Source organism: Stegostoma tigrinum, chromosome 15 (assembly GCF_030684315.1).
Source record: "Stegostoma tigrinum isolate sSteTig4 chromosome 15, sSteTig4.hap1, whole genome shotgun sequence".
NCBI lineage: Eukaryota > Metazoa > Chordata > Chondrichthyes > Orectolobiformes > Stegostomatidae > Stegostoma > Stegostoma tigrinum.
The window spans coordinates 47,282,971-47,299,210 of NC_081368.1; the positions used below are offsets into that span (position 1 = coordinate 47,282,971).

General features: G+C 43.5%; 1 protein-coding gene across 17 annotated transcripts in view; it reads right to left on the reverse strand.

Moving 5' to 3' along the window:
* LOC125458746 (Krueppel-like factor 8) overlaps positions 1–16,240 on the reverse strand; it is a 178,608-nt gene that overhangs the window by 98,570 nt on the left and 63,798 nt on the right. For 2 of the 17 annotated variants that reach the window (XM_048544333.2, XM_059651472.1), the window contains one exon: positions 10,726–10,791. The exons of the other annotated variants lie outside the window; for them this stretch is intronic. The gene's annotated coding sequence lies outside the window, so the exon portion shown is untranslated. The remainder of the gene's footprint in view (positions 1–10,725; positions 10,792–16,240) is intronic. 17 annotated transcript variants of the gene reach the window in all.

Here is a 16,240-nt window from a genome sequence, read left to right on the forward strand (position 1 = left end):
CCCATATCCCTCCACACCTTTAATATTCATACAGTTATCCAAATGTCTTTTGAGTATTGTAATTGTGCCTGCATCCATCACTTCCTCTGGCAGTTCATTCCACTCATGAACCACACTGAAAAAAAAACTGCTCCGCATGTCCTCTTTAAAACGTTCTCCTCTCAGCTTAAAGAATATGCCCCCTAGTTTTGAACCCACCACCCCCCCGCCAAGGAAAAGACCCCTGCTATTCACCTTATCTATCCCACTCATGATTTTATAAACCTCTAAAGGTCTCCCCTCAACGTCTTACGCTCCAAAGGCAAAAGTCGCAGCCTTTCTTCACAATGCAAATGCTCCATTCCTGGCAACGTCTGAACTCTAATTTACAACCTCAACACGGCATCCCAATTCCTATATTCATGAATCTGAGCAATGAAAACAAGCACCTTCTTAACCACCCTGTCTACCTGTGGCGCAAATTTCAAAGAATTACATACCTGAACCCCAAGGTCACTGTAACAACACTACCCAGGACCCTACCATGAATTGTATGAAGTCCTGCCCTTGTTTCTTTTACCAAAATGCAGTACCTCACATTTATCCAAATTAAACTCCATTTGCCACTCCTCAGCCTAATGACCCACTGATCAAGATCTCTTCATAACTTATAAAATAGGTAGCGGACAGGCTTTGGCAAGTCAGAACGTGAGACTTACTTGCTTCAGGTTTTCCAGCCTCTGTCCTAATTTCAGGCTGTATTCATTTGGCTGTTCCAATTCAGTTTCTAGTCAATAATAAGCTGCACAAGGTTAGTAGTGAGGGATTCAGAGATGGTGTAACCACTGAATGTCAAAAGACAATGGTTACATACTCCTGGAGATGGCTGTTAATGCCACATGGGTGCTAGTCAGTCAATGTTACTTGGCAGTTATCCAACTAAGCTTAGATATTAGAGATAATGGGAATTGCAGACGCTGGAGAATTCCAAGATAATAAAATGTGAGGCTGGATGAACACAGCAGGCCAAGCAGCATCTCAGGAGCACAAAAGCTGACGTTTCGGGCCGAGACCCTTTATCAGAGAGGGGGATGGGGAGAGGGAACTGGAATAAATAGGGAGAGAGGGGGAGGCGGACCGAAGATGGAGAGTAAAGAAGATAGGTGGAGAGAGTATAGGTGGGGAGGGGATAGGTCAGTCCAGGGAAGACGGACAGGTCAAGGAGGTGGGATGAGGTTAGTAGGTAGCTGGGGGTGCGGCTTGGGGTGGGAGGAAGGGATGGGTGAGAGGAAGAACCGGTTAGGGAGGCAGAGACAGGTTGGACTGGTTTTGGGATGCAGTGGGCGGAAGAGCTGGGCTGGTTGTGTGGTGCAGTGGGGGGAGGGGACGAACTGGGCTGGTTTAGGGATGCAGTTGGGGAAGGGGAGATTTTGAAACTGGTGAAGTCCACACTGGTGGAGACCGCTTTGCAGAACACCTCCGCTCAGTTCGCAACAAACAACTGCACCTCCCAGTCGCAAACCATTTCCACTCCCCCTCCCGTTCCTCAGATGACATGTCCATCATGGGCCTCCTGCAGTGCCACAATGATGCCACCCGAAGGGTGCAGGAACAGCAACTCATATTCCGCCTGGGAACCCTGCAGCCTAATGGTATCAATGTGGACTTCACCAGTTTCAAAATCTCCCCTTCCCCAACTGCATCCCTAAACCAGCCCAGTTTATCCCCTCCCCGCACTGCACCACACAACCAGCCCAGCTCTTCCCCCCCCTCCCCCCGCCCACTGCATCCCAAAACCAGTCCAACCTGTCTCTGCCTCCCTAACCGGTTCTTCCTCTCACCCATCCCTTCCTCCCACCCCAAGCCGCACCCCCATCTACCTACTAACCTCATCCCACCTCCTTGACCTGTCCGTCTTCCCTGGACTGACCTATCCCCTCCCTACCTCCCCACCTATACTCTCTCCACCTATCTTCTTTTCTCTCCATCTTCGGTCCGCCTCCCCCTCTCTCCCTATTCATTCCAGTTCCCTCTCCCCATCCCCCTCTCTGATGAAGGGTCTAGGCCCGAAACGTCAGCTTTTGTGCTCCTGAGATGCTGCTTGGCCTGCTGTGTTCATCCAGCCTCACATTTTATTATCTAAGCTTAGATATTGTCCAGGTCTTGTTGCACTTGAATATGGGCTGTTCCAGCTTCTGAGGAGTCATGGATGTTGCTGAACAATATGCAAGCATCCATGACTCCTGACCTTATGAAGAATGGCAGGCTATCAAAAAAGCAACTGAGGACGACTGGCTTTAGAACGCTAACTTGAGCAACTCCTGGGATTAAGATGACTGTCCTCTAACAACCACAATCATCTTCCTCTGTGCCAGGTAGGACACCATCCAGTCAAGAGTCTTCCCTGATCCCCAGTGACACCAGTTTTGCTTGAGCTCATTGATGCCACCCTCCGTCAAATGCCGCCCTGCCACCGAAAGCCGTCACACTTGACTCATCTCTGGAATTCAGGTCTTCGTCCATGTTTGTGCCACAACTGTAACGATGTCAGGAGCTAAGTGGCCTGGCCGTTTTTCAGGGTACATAGATTGTGTGTTAAGGACAATGTCGGTACGTCCTACAGTCTCCAAACTGCAGCAATGAGTGGAAACAAGCAGAGCAAACACAATCAAAAGCTGGTTTTCTACTGCAAGCTCTGTATCAGTGTGTAAAAGCTCCCATTGTAAATTGAGGCTTCTGGTTCTCTAACAGTTTCATCTAATAAAAGCTCAGATAGTCGGAATCTCTTTCCTGATAACTTCTGCCCTGTCCTTGGCTCTACATAGGCACATTGGTTGGCAACATGGATCAATAAACAGCCAAAATGGTTGTATTTTGCATATTGCACGGATACACCAATGAGTCCTCCAAAGGCTGATGCCCACCAGAATTACATTATAAATTAAAGTCACTCAAAAGCCTGAATTGTCAAAAATGACACGAACACAGAAATAGCATAAATCAGCACCTATAGCATCAGAAGATTCATCACATTGCCATATCCTTGCACATATAGCAATATATGAATATAGGACACGTAGCAAGAGCTGCTGCAGCTATGATTCACCAACTTATTATAGAAATTTCTCCTTTCTATTGCACTGTAAAAATTAAAGGGAAACAAGATACTTCATTTTTAAACCCCTCCTTTTCAAACACTCCAGCTGCAAGGCAGAGCAAAAGGATCAACTCAGTCACAATCATTTTCCTGCAAGATTAAATATGCAGCAAAAGTGCTCACGGGGAATGGGGTGGGGTGCTGAGGGGAGATTGGAAGGAAAATGATGGCCTCACTTCAACATCAAACTATACCATAAAATTTAAGTCACTACTTTCAACGGAGTTAAATCCAAAAGAACTGATCAACACTCTCAGCCTCCCTCTTCTGTTTGAAGTTCTGTTGCCGTCCCAGGATAGAGTAGATCCCCAGCTGTTTTAAGTTAAACTGCGAAAATGCAATATCAATGAACAAAATGTATCAACTCCAATTGAAATACTGCATTCACAACTTATGAACCACACCGCAACACAACGTAGTTGACTGCTTTCATCCTAGTCTCTGAGTAAATTGCTAATATTTTATTACTTTGAATATTGTTTCTGGAATAAACTCCAATTGCATTCATTTGGAAACAAAATCAGCATAAAGCAATCCCAGAGAACACAGCCACACTGAACACTGCCGCATCTTCACCATCCCCCCAGACCTTCCACTGACTGAGGACGAACGGTCAGTCCTAAGCAAGGGGCTCACCTTTGTCCCCCTACAACCACACATCAACGAATACCAGTCACGGTTGGACATAGAACAGTTTTTCCACCGCCTTCGCCTCCACGCCTACTTCTTCAACCGAGAACCTAACCCTCCCTCCACTGACCCCTTCGCCCGCTTCCAACACAAGTCCTCCTCCTGGACACCACCCCCAGGCCTCCTAACTTCCCTTGACCACTTCATCTCCAACTGCCGTCGAGACATTAACCGCCTCAACCTCTCCACCCCTCTCTCACTCCAACCTCTCCCCCCCAGAACGGGCAGCCCTCTGCTCCAACCCCAAACTCACCATCAAACCGGCAGACAAGGGTGGCGCAGTGGTAGTATGGCGCACTCACCTCTACATCGCCAAGGCCAAACACCAACTCTCCAACACCACCTCCTACTGCCCCCTCGATCATGACCCCATGCCTGAGCACCAAACCATCTGCAACACCATTCATGACCTCATCACCTCAGGGGACCTCCCACCCACAGCCTCCAACCTCACTGTTCCCCAACCCCGCACGGCCCGTTTCTATCTCCTTCCCAAAATCCACAAACCTGCCTGCCCTGGTCGACCCATTGTCTCAGCCTGTTCCTGCCCCACCAAACTCATCTCCACCTATCTGGACTCCATTTTCTCCCCTTTGGTCCAGGAACTCCCTACCTGTCCGTGACACCACCCACGCCCTCCACCTCCTCCAGGACTTCCAATTCCCTGGCCCCCAACACTTCATTTTCACCATGGACATCCAGTCCCTACACACCTGTATTCCGCATGCGGATGGCCTCAAGGCCCTCCGCTTCTTCCTGTCCCGCAGGCCCGACCAGTCCCCCTTCACCGACATCCTCATCTGCCTAGCCGAACTCGTCCTCACCCTCAACAACTTCTCTTTCGATTCCTCCCACTTCCTACAAAGGGGGTGGCCATGGGCATCCGCATGGGCCCCAGCTACGCCTGCCTCTTTGTAGGTTACGTGGAACAGTCCCTCTTCCGCTCCTACACAGGCCCCAAACCCCACCTCTTCCTCCGTTACATTGATGACTGTATCGGCGCCGCCTCTTGCTCCCCAGAGGAGCTCGAACAGTTCATCCACTTCACCAACACCTTCCACCCCAACCTTCAGTTCACCTGGGCCATCTCCAGCACATCCCTCACCTTCCTGGACCTCTCAGTCTCCATCTCAGGCAACCAGCTTGTAACTGATGTCCATTTCAAGCCCACCAACTCCCACAGCTACCTAGAATACACCTCTTCCCATCCACCCTCCTGCAGAAATTCCATCCCCTATTCCCAATTCCTCCGCTTCCGCCACATCTGCTCCCACGATGAGGCATTCAACTCCCGCACATCCCAGATGTCCACGTACTTCAAAGACCGCAACTTTCCCCCCACAGTGGTCGAGAACGCCCTTGACCGCGTCTCCTGCATTTCCCGCAACACATCCCTCACACCCCGCCCCCGCCACAACCGCCCAAAGAGGATCCCCTCGTTCTCACACACCACCCCACCAACCTCCGGATACAACGCATCATCCTCCAACACTTCTGCCATCTACAATCCAACCCCACCACCCAAGACATTTTTCCATCCCCACCCTTGTTTGCTTTCCGGAGAGACCACTCTCTCCGTGACTCCCTTGTTCGCTCCACACTGGCCTCCATCCCCACCACACCCGGCACCTTCCCCTGCAACCGCAGGAAATGCTACGCTTGCCCCCACACCTCCTCCCTCACCCCTATATCAGGCCCCAAGATGACTTTCCACATTAAGCAGAGGTTCACCTGCACATCTGCCAATGTGGTATACTGCATCCATCGTACCCGGTGTGGCTTCCTCTACATTGGGGAAACCAAGCGGAGGCTCGGGGACCGCTTTACAGAACACCTCCACTCAGTTCGCAATAAAAAACTGCACCTCCCAGTCGCAAACCATTTCCACTCCCCCTCCCATTCTTTAGATGACATGTCCATCATGGGCCTCCTGCAGTGCCACAATGATGCCACCCGAAGGTTGCAGGAACAGCAACTCATATTCCGCTTGGGAACCCTGCAGCCCAATGGTATCAATGTGGACTTCACCAGCTTCAAAATCTTCCCTTCCCCCACCGCATCCCAAAACCAGCCCAGTTCGTCCCCTCCCCCCACTGCACCACACATCCAGCCCAGCTCTTCCCCTCCACCCACTGCATCCCATAACCAGTCCAACCTGTCTCTGCCTCCCTGACCTGTTGTTCCTCTCACCCATCCCTTCCTCCCACCCCAAGCCGCACCTCCATTTCCTACCTACTAACCTCATCCCACCTCCTTGACCTGTCCGTCTTCCCTGGAATGACCTATCCCCTCCCTACCTCCCCACCTATACTCTCCTCTCCACCTATCTTCTTTTCTCTCCATCTTCGGTCCGCCTCCCCCTCTCTCCCTAGTTATTCCAGAACCCTCACCCCATCACCCTCTCTGAAGAAGAGTCCAGGACCAAAACGTCAGCTTTTGTGCTCCCGAGATGCTGCTGGACCTGCTGTGTTCATCCAGCCTCACATTTTATTATCTATGATAAAGCAAACTCTGTTTACTCATATGTTGAAGTACCATGTATTTTCTTCGTCATAAAACAATGAAAAAAACCAATTCAAATCATTTCCCTGCTCAGAAGTCCAACAGTCAAATAATTAGTTATCAGCATTAATTTATGGTCTAAGCCAGAGGTTGCGAAAGAAATTGCATTTGTAAGAGGAAAGCTACATTAGAGAATTATCCATTGCTAAATCTCTCATCACTACTGCCACCTGGAAGAGAATGGGAAGTAACAATGGATGAGGAATTTTAAAAACGTACTAGTTGATCTCCTATGGCATTGTCTCAGTAAATAGAAACAAAGGGTAGAAATCAGGTAGAACAAGATTACACAGTAAAGAATAATCAGAAGTTAGAGATATTCTACAGGTCCAGAAACATCTTTGGAGACAGAAACAGTTAACTTTTACAGTCCAAAGACTTGAACAGGGCATGTTAACCCTGGATCTCTCTCCACAAATAGTGCCGGCCCTGTTGAATGTCTCCAAGATTTGCTGTTTACATTTTAAAATTTCCAGCATCTGAAGAATTCTGCCTTTATTTGAAGAAATCACTGTGATGAAGCTCCCTTTTTCTCAGACATTCTACTTTTCCTTCTGTAATAGCTGGAGTTGATTTTTAATATCTACACTTTAATAGCAAGCAAACAGAACATAGACTATTCAGAATCTGACAATTTCTCTGCAGTACAGGCCACGGTCTCGGAGACACAGAGCTGAGGCACCACAATACAGAAAAAGGTAAAAGTCATGTAGTATCTCAATCACACAGCAACTTCTACGATCAAAGTGGAAGCAAGAATTTATAATGAATAACTGTGGAAACAAAAGAAAAGCTTTGCAGTCAGGCATCGAGCACTGGTATATCAAATATTGGTTGGGTTATAAATATGGTAAGGTGAATTTGAAAAAGTGCCAAGATGTCATAATCTATTGTAGATTAGTATGAATATTGTCTAACTGGAAGATCCCAAAGTGAGAAAGCTTTCTCGACCCAAATCTTCTGAACGCACTGAATGGCTATTCACAGTCTACAGATGTCAACAGCCCTTCAGATGACCATTCTTCATGTACAATCCTAACCATGATCGTCAGGAGGAGCTTCCAATTGTTATAAAAAGGTTTTTTTTCCTGTATGGATGTATACACATTGCTGGAAGAAAGTAATTCTGTTTGTTTCAGATTTCATCCATTGTCATAGTCCAATACTGCATGGTCTGGAATATTTTGTATCACTGTTCAGAAGATACACATAGAAGGAAATTGTTTATCGTTTATAGCAAATGACATATCTAACATACAGTATTCATTACATTAGTGCCACTTCACTAGTCAAACGAACTATTTGATCAGACAATGTTTCAAACGGCCGAAGGCTACATTGTGATTGTTTTTAAATCTTACTTTTCTCCATTTTCAAATTGGTTTTACCACAATTTTTGCAGTCTTTTCAAACAGCATTCTCACAAAAAGCTTTACTTAAAGAAGAGATTCAAGATTAAATACTTATGTTGTAGAGTACAATAAGACAGACAATACTAACCCTCTATAGACGTAGGTTAGAAACTGAAGGACTGAGCATTTTCTTTTCTAAATGATCAGACACTGCATCCGGTTTTGGGCGCCTTACCATAAAATAGGAGTCAATAGAACCAACAGATTCATAAAGATGACACCAGGGGCAGTGTTATTTGAATAACCATTTCAAAAAGCAACAGCAGTGCAATGCAGTCAATGCCTGCATTCCCTGCTGATACTATGGAGACTTTATTTAGAAGACAAGCCTAAGAACTAGAATTTTGCATCAATGAAGGCTACAAAGGACAGCATGTTAAAAATTTTTTAAGGGGTTACAATAAAGCAAATTAGGCAAAACTACTTCCCAGTTAGTGAGTCAGTAATTAGTGTGTGTAAATTCGAGATTGTCACCATAAAAGACAAAGATATGGAACATTCAAATACTTCGGGGGATTAAAATAAAGAATGTGTCTCAGGAATAAAATCAAGCAGATAATTCTTTTTGAGCTCTGTAACAATGAGCCCCATCATAATTTTCTGTGTAACAAAATTCTACGATTAAAGTGAAAAGGGCACTCAGCAGAGTACACACTTCAGTCACTCATTCTTAATTCCACTTTATTGCAATTACACAGCTCACCCAACGCATTTCCCTGCCTAGCTGAAAAATTAGCTTCAAGACTGGAAAATTAACCTTTTTAATTACTGAAGAGGCTTAAAGCCATTTAATATCCAATAACCTACTCTGAAAACTCTGACAAGTTCCACTAGTGCAGTTGAAATAACCTAGATTATTAACAACCAGGAATATAAATAAACAACAAGTCAGTTCATCCTATTTCCCAATGTTAATGGGATCCTTTCCAAAAATTCCAGGATCTGAATCTGGATTTTCATCTAAAATTAATCAACTCCTCCAAGACAATAACTTATCATTGAAACCACTATTTTTTTTAGATATATTGTTTACTGACAAATAAAAAGAAACCTATCTTCATTGGCAGAGGCAATAAATATGAGCAAGTTATTCTGATTCTCAGGGTTTCGCTGCTGAGCCTAGTCTTGACCAAATCCAATGTTCACACAGTAAAAAAGATAGTCAGTCATTCAATAGAAGGAATGTAAAATGTTTATCAAAACCAGAAAATGCTGCAAGACAGAATCTATGGAGACAGAAAGACTTAACATTTCAGGTGGATGACCTTTATTCAGTAACTGAGTCAAAACAATGGGCAGAATCTTCTGGGCCTGCAGGAAGTGAGAAAGGAGCAGAGGGACTTGAAAATCAGGAACAATATCTATCACCTTCCCACTTCTGCACGAGTACATTCTAGACAGGAAGATGCACGGCCATCTCCAATTATGATCCTAAAGGGGTTAATTAACAAACACCTAAGCTCCACTTAAGGGTCTCTTCACACCGAGACTATAATGTCTTACTGCTCCAGGTTGAACAACTGACAGGTGGCCTAACTGAAACTGTGCAGGCTGTAGGTTAGTTAGAGGGGGCACCAGACACTTAATCTCCCATACTTTTTGCATGAAAAAAGAACAAGGACGTGGGAAAGGGTGCGGCAGCTAACATCAAAAACAACTGCCACTCTTGCATCTTGTTTTTTTATTCATTACAGGATGAGGGCGTTGCTAGCTAGGCAAACAGTTATTGTCCGTCCCGGTTGTCCAGAAGGCAGATAAGAATCAACCAGGTTGCTGTAAGTCTGGAGTTATATGTTGGCCAGGCAGGGAAGGGTGGCAATTTCCTTCCCTAAGGAACATTAGGTGAACCTCAATGGCCACCACCCCTCTTCACCAGACTCCCCCAAACCAATACTGTTTGCCTGTTCTTTGGAAGTTACTTCTTGATCCCCTGCTTGGCCAGCAGCTGCAACCTAGCAGGATGTTATGTCCCAGGGTCCTCAACCGGGTGAAAAGCTAATCAATGTCATTTTTAAAATGCCTGATGAGCTCAAGAACAAGCAGGTCTCCCTTCTAAGAGTGAGAACAGGTGTCGCTGTGCAATGTGCAAGACTATTCCAACCTCAGAAGATTCTTCCCATACGTTGCTCTCCCTCTACAGATGCTGCCTGACCTGAATATTTCCAGCATTTTACATTTTCCATTTCTGGCATCCCCAGTTTGTGGAGTAGAAAACTGCTTTTTATTTTCTCCTCTTCATCTCGGACTAGCCGAGCCCAGCTGTACTGCTCCACTGTCTCTCAGAGCATGGGAGACTTCCTGTTTGTGGCTCAGTATAACACGATAGGCTTTCCAGCACTAAGGCAGCATTTCAATATAGCATTTTGGGTGAAATACTGAACATACCACAATGAAACAGGAAAATTAGATGATAATGTATTTGCGAAGAACGGGATTTATTCCGGGGAGAGAAAAGTTGGGGGCTTACACTGTATGCTTCCTCACCTGCCACAGTGTGACATACCAAATCAGCAACTAGGTATTACTTGGCAGGCCAAGCCAAAACTGCAACTTTGCTAGAAGCCGGGATGGCATCAGGTGGCCCGCTCCCCAACGGTCTAATTGAGGTTCTCAAGTGGGACTTAACCGACAGCAGGTTTCTTTGTGGGTCGATGGTAGGCAATCCCTGAGCACACGTGAGTCTACATTGAGAAATGCTACTCTAAATCTGCACTAGTCCAACTTTCCAACCACATTTAAAAATGGAAAAAAAATTTAAATGAACCAATCAAACAAAAAAGAAATGAAATTACCTGTCCAAATAGATTGCATTTATTCATTGTGAACAAAATGGAAGAACTCATTTAGGCATCATTACAAGTATTTAATAATTCATTTGAAAGAAGCGTATTACTAATCAGACTTACAAAAAAAACTAATATTTACCTTTAATTAAGGAAAGAACTCCAGAGCAGTCCACATAACACCAAAGGTAGGAAAAATAATAAAACCCTTGACAAAGGAAGGCAAAGATAAACAAGAAGAAACCAAGAAAATGAGGAAAGTCAATACAGACATTAAAATGTCGACCAAAATACTGAAATCTTTAAAGAGATAACAGAGAAGAAACAAGTAAATGTAGCAGAAGGAATATTGCTGGATCTCCAATAGCCTTTGATAAGGAACCACATCATGGACTAAGGTGCAAAGTCTGGACATGTTGAATTGTGGACACGAAGCACAAAGATAGAACACTGAATATAGAGGTGAAGGGTAGCTATTGGGTTTACAGGGGTTGTAAACTGGGTCATAGAATCTTACTGCAAAAAGACTACATCAGTAAATGTCACTCAAAATCTACACTAGTCCCACTTTCCAGCACTTGGCCCATGAGCTTGAATGTTATGACTCTTCAAGTGCTCATCGAAGTTTTTTTTTTAAAAAAGGATGAAGTTTCCAACATCAACTAATCCCAAGCAATGCATTCCAGATTCCTACCATCCTCTGAGTGAAAACAAACTTTCCCCAAATCTCCAAACTTCAACCTTAAAATTAAGCCCTTAAAAAGTGCATCACCCCACATTTATCAGGGTTAAATCCTGTCAGCCACTAACTTGACCCTTAGGCTAATCCATTAATATCCGTCTGCCTGTTACCTAACTCACTTTCTTCCCCACTGGTCAACCACCCAGCCATCTGTCCCTACAAAGACCAATGCTGGGACCACTGATTTTCCCCATTTAGTTCAAAAATTGAGACTTTGGAATCAAAATCAAAAACAACTTCTAAATTTGAAAACATCACTAGTTCAGGGGTATGGCCAAATCCAAAAAGAATTGCAATATTAACGTTGCAGTAATAATAAACATACAAAATGGCCTTATTGTAAGCAAATTAATTTTAATAGATGTGATTTTTGATTCAAACATTAAAAAGGTCCCATACTACTTTGAAACTAAGAAATGTAGCAGAATTAGACAATATTGCCTCCTTGTTCCACTTGTCAATGTGATCACAATTTGAAATCAAACTGTGGCTAAACCATATTTGAAGTGTGGGTGTGCAGTTCTAGAAACCATTGTAATCAAAAGAGGCAAGTGGCATTAGGTGTACACAGAAAAGATTTACAAGGATGATATCAGGAATGAGAGGATCTAAAAAGGATGACAGGTTGGGTCTACTCCCTTAAGAAGAGAAGTGGTAACCTAATATATGGCTTAAAAATGACAGAGCAGACATTGAAGTAATGCCTCCACTTTTAGGAAAATGCCCAAATTAGCCATAGGCTCAAAATCACCAAAAAACTCAAAGTAAGTGAAGATTAACTGAACGTCTTGAGAATTTCCAGTGGATCAAAGAAAATCAAGGATTAATAAAGTGATGAGCCTGACCACATTTTTGTGAATTGGTAACTAACGCAGTGGACAGAGGAATGTCTATCGAGGCTTTATCCAGAAGCTCTTGGTGAAGTCTCTCATAAGAAGCTTGTTGCTAAACTTGAAATACATGGAATTAAAAGCCAATTACTGACCTGGTTAGGAATTGGAGCAGTAGGGGTCAGATTATAGATATTAGGCAGGCATGTAAGTAGTGGTGTCCCACAAGGATTTCTGGAGCTTTAACTGTTCATGGTTTTTATTGATTTAGATGATACAGTACAAAGCCATTATAACCAAATTCAGTAATGACATGACAAGAAGTTCTGTCAGCAGTATAGATGGAAGCACAAGATATTGATAGATTAAGTGAATGAGCAAAACTGTGCCAAATGAGCTTCAGGTGTAGGTAAATGTGAGGTTAACCATGTTGAATCTTAGAAAAAAAAACTAGAAGAATGGGCCACTTGCTGAGCGAAGAGCTAGAAAGAGCAGCAGTCCAAAAATTCTTGTGGGTTCACGTGTAGATCATTACTACAGGTACAGCAAGTGATCAATAAAGTGTCCTTGCCTCTAAACCAGGAGACCTGTGTTCAAGTCTCATGTGCTCCATCTCTGAACAGTTTGATTAGAAAATATCTAAATAATCAAAAGGGTAGGGTGCTTAAGGTGTGATGGTAGTGTCTGCACCTCTGAGCTAGGAGCCCTAGTTCGAGTCCCACCTGCTCTAGGGATGCACAGTAACATTTCTGAACTGATTGATTAGAAAATATCCTAAATAATCCATAACTAGAGAAATATTGGACTTCATATCTAGTGGCCTTAAACAGAAGGAAGTACAAATCACACTTCAGTTATGTTGCCTAGTCTGACCACACCTGGGATCCTCTGCGCAGTTCTACTCTGTACTTTAGGAAGGGAATACTGGCTTCGGAGGGAATGCAGCCTATGGAATATGGAAAGAGAAAGGGTAATGCCATTGAGGTTTTCAAAGTATTAAAGGGAACAGATAGTATCTCTATCTACCTTGAATTCACTGTTTGCAAAGTGTAGGACTAAGTCCTCCTGTTCTCAAACAGGAAGAAACCTCTATCCAAAAAGTAAAGAGAGCAAGGAATTTTCACTTGTGCTCCCGAGATGCTGCTTGGCCTGCTGTGTTCATCCAGCCTCACATTTTATTATCTTGGAATCTCCAGCATCTGCAGTTCCCATTATCTCTGAAGGAATTTTCACTCCCTGGATGTGATACACTCTGTCCAATACATTCATATCCTTCCTAAAGGGTGGCACTTAGAACTCGTGCAATATTCCACACAAGACCTAACAAGAGTCTTATACAGGTTAAACAAAGCCCTCTTGCTGTGGTACTCTGTCCATATTAATAACAACAAGGATGCTGTATGCTTTATTAACTGTTCCATCTGTCCTTTTACCTTAAAGGACATACACCCAGGTGTCTCAGTTCCTGCCCAATTTTGAGCCCTTTCCATGTTCTTTCTGCCAACTGTCCACACTGAACTTCACCAACCATCTATCCATCCACTCTAACTAGTCAATGTCTTTTTGAAGTTTTACGCCATTCTCTTAGCTTACAATTCTTCCAAGTTTTATATCATCTGTAAAATTTTAAGTTAGTCCCTGCATTCCAACATCTAGATTATTAAGTAGGAAAGCACAGATCCTAGGCAACTTCATACAAACACTTTGTGCAAAAAGAATTAAATCATGATAGAGGATTCATTGAGGCAAATCATATAATTGGTTTAAGAGGAGCCATTAACTCTAATGCCATTATTAAGATTGTTGAGACTCAAACCACGATGCAGCTTTTTTGGGCAGGTTATGACTGTTCAGATGAAGTGGCAGACCAGCTTGTCCATGTTACAAATGTCAATGGTGCCACCTTTCATACAGACCTCAAGAATATTTTTGAAGCATTTTCCTTTATTTCCAAAACATTTGCCACTTGAGAGTTGAAAAGAGGAGATGGCAGTTTTCATCCACCCGGACACAGTATCCAGTACATCGAACCTGACCTTATAGGAATTTTGCCTGACATCTGTCGAGCTGGCTGCAAGATGGACATTAGTGTTAGTTTAATTGCATAGCTGTTCCTCCAAACCCCACCTGAAACTGGAAAATGATCAAATTTCGCTAGCACTTTAGGGGTCACAGATACACATTCCAGTTCTCACAGGAGTACAGGGAAATAGTGGTGATAACTGGTCTGCATCCAGGACCATCACAGACTTGCAGAGATCCTTATCAAATTCTTGTTGCAGTAACATTTAGAAATCTACACTGGTACAACCATTCTATCGTTGGATTTCTTCATTAGCTGTGATCTCTTCAGAGAAGTGGCTACCAGAGTAGCAGAAATGCTAAACATATTTCAAATTATTTTTCAACATATAATGGGACAGGAAATATTTGGCTGACCATGTTGATACGAGAGCTTTGCCCTGGTGATGGAAGGACAGATTGTCTATTGAATGCTGAATTTGAAAGATTAGGAGTGGCTTTTAAATCTCTTGCAAAGTGACTACTATAGTCATCTGCAAATTGTAGATCACATAATTGTGGTCGTCAACAGAGGTGACTGAGATTAAGGAGCTTTTCATCAAAACTTTTAAGAAGTTATTTCACGTTATTTTGTTCAGCCTGTTTGGACCATGTTATGACAACTCTGGGGCAGGTGGGACTTGAATCTGGACCTTCTGGTACAGAAGGACAGACACTACCACTGTGCCACAAGACCTGTGGTTATTCACCTCAAAGACCAACTGTCAATGTCAAGTAGATAGTAAATATTGCAGGCTATCACAGACTTGCTTCACCCAGTCTAGATTGTGATGTTGTCTTGTTTCGATCAAGACGGTTGCTATCATGAAAAATTGACAGGATTGTGATGAAGTTTCTTGAACATCCAGATCACTGGAACACATCAACATGGGCCCTTGTGAATTACCGAGTTAAATATTTTGGTCAGGTCAATGAATGCAATGAGGAGGTTCCAGTCTTACTGTTAGTATTTTTCCTGGACATCAATAAGCAGTCTATAGCGATTTAGCTGTAAATAAATACTACTAAAAGACCAGAAGACATCCCCACTCACAAACAAGTGATCACCTCTTCCTGACCAATCACTGACGATCACAGATGAAACACTAATTTTAAATAATGAATGCTGAAAGAGATTGATTAACCAAATGGAATATTTTGTTGTTTTAGCTTACATATTTTTATTGACAATTCCATGAAACAAACACATGGGAAAACAGAAGGCAATGTCCAATAGCTTAAAAAAGCATGCTATGCATAAGGCAATTACAAGAAATTTCCAATTACAAAGTAAGCATTTCAAATTTGTCCTTTGATAAAATGAGACATTTGGACTGCAGCTCCAGACCACTATTTCCATTTCTCATGTTTTTTTTGTGTCTTTATCCCTCAGGCTTTACTTCTCCATCTTCTGCCACTCGTTGTGCTGTTTTACTTCCTTTCACTTCATCTTTTAGAACCAGTGCTTCCCAAACTTTTTCCTAACATGAGCCCACTTTAATGAACAAGAATGTGTACGACCCTAGAATGAAAACTGGGAAAGCAGGGTGTGAGAGGGTTAAAGAATAGTTGAGTGGGACTTGAGAAAGGCGACCGGAGTACAGTGGACGATAAGACTGTTGTGTTTGCTCCGAGAGAAGCAACAACCCACCTTTTTACATCATATCAGTGATAATGGGAACTGCAGATGCTGGAGAATCCAAGATAACAAAGTGTGAAGCTGGATGAGCTCCTGAGATGCTGCTTGGCCTGCTGTGTGCATCCAGCTTCACACTTTGTTATCAGCTTTTTACATATTGAGTTTGTAGCAGAAGTCAGGTCTCAAGCCTCAGACAACAGACAATTACAATGCATAGGGAGAATAAAACGGAATACTTAACAAAGGAGCCTAGTAGTTAACATAGAAAATAGCACATAGAACATTAAAGTACAGTACAGGCCCTTCAGCCCTCGATGTTGTGCCGACCTGTCAGACCGATCTGAAGCCCATCTAACCTACACTATTCCACGTACATCCATATGCT